This window comes from Nestor notabilis, unplaced genomic scaffold (genome assembly GCF_000696875.1).
Source record: "Nestor notabilis isolate BGI_N333 unplaced genomic scaffold, ASM69687v1 scaffold2544, whole genome shotgun sequence".
NCBI lineage: Eukaryota > Metazoa > Chordata > Aves > Psittaciformes > Psittacidae > Nestor > Nestor notabilis.
This window is the reverse complement of record NW_009924053.1, coordinates 58,303-59,832: the sequence shown is the minus strand read 5'-3', so window position 1 is coordinate 59,832 and position 1,530 is coordinate 58,303.

The following is a 1,530-nucleotide window of genomic DNA, read 5'->3' as shown; positions in this document are numbered from 1 at the left end:
GATTTTTAAAGGTACTTACTGCTGGCTTGTTCAGAAGAAAAGGTCTTACTTGGGGAGTGGTGTTTAGAAAGGCTTCTTCCAATCCTGTCTGTCTTTGCCTCAGCACATTGGTGGCCCTGATAGCATAGCTGATTATGAGTTAAGAGTAGTGCCCACCCAGAGGCATTTGCAATGCTGCCTTGGCTCAAAGCCATGAGAAAGCTCTGTGGTAGGTGTTGAGGTCTGCTTTTTGCTCATGGCTTTGCAGAAACCAAAGATAATTTGGGGGGAGACAACAATAACACTTTTAGGCTCTTGGCAGTATAAAGTGCATCGCTGGAATTGGTGTCTGAGGGAAGTCGAGCGCTTTATTCCCTTCCATGACACAACCCAAAGGACACATTCTTTTTCTCATTGCCAAGCTACCCATGTCATGTCCTTGTAAGCTGCTGAGCTTTGCTGATTTTAAGTCAGGTCTGCAGGATGTCTCCAGAAAGGCAGGACATGCAAGCTTTAGGTTGCATGGTCAGAAAACAGGAAGAAGCACCACAGACTGTGTCAGGAGGCCTTTGGTTCATCTTTCTCCTTGCAAGCATGTAGATAGGTTCCCCCTGAGAGAGTATAGGTTGTTGTTTGAGCTGCAATGGTCCTGAAAGTGAATGGTAAAATGAGAGACCCTGGAGAAGGGTCTGTAGGCAGACATCAGCTTGTTTTTGAGCATTGGCTTGAATGTCCTGTTCCTCTGAGAATGGGGCAACGTGTTCTCAAACCTTCTCCAAGTAGACCATCTGCTCATCCACTCTTACACTTCCCAGGGCAAGTTTCACCTATTCAACCCAGGTAGCTCAGGTGTAAATAACTACCTAAGTGCAATCAGAAATTTGAAGGGAAAGAAACCGGGAAGGGGCCAGTCTTGAACTGTACCTGGTGCTAACAGCTCAGTGAAGGTGGCATGGCCAGAGACACAACTTGGGTGCGCTCCTTTTGTCATGCATCTTGGTGACCTGCTGAAGCATGTCCTTCTCTCCTGGTTTCAGCTGTGACAGTTATTTTTCTCCTTTCTAGTAGCTGGTGCAGTGCTGAGTTTTGCCTTTAGTCTGAGAACAATGCTAGTAACACACTGATTTTTTAGTTGTTGCTACGTAGCACTTACCCTCATCAAGGACTTTTCAGTCTCATGCTCTGCCAGTGAAGAGGGACACATGAAGATGGGATGAAGCAGAGGCAGGACACCTGACCCAGGGTAGCCAAATGGGTATTCCATACCACAGCATGTCATGGCCAGTACAGGAACTGGGGGCAGTCACCTGAAAGGGTAGATTGCTGCTCAGGTCAGACTGGATATTGGTCAATGGGTGGTGAACAACTGTATTGTGCATCACTTGTGTTTATGGGTTTTTTCCTTTCCCTTTTTAGTTTTATATTCTCTCCTTTGTTATTTCCCTTATAATTATTATATTATACTTTAGATATTGGACTGTTCTTATCTGAACTTGTGAGGTTTATATTCTTTCGATTCTCCTCCCAATCCTGCCTGGAGAGGGGAAAAAA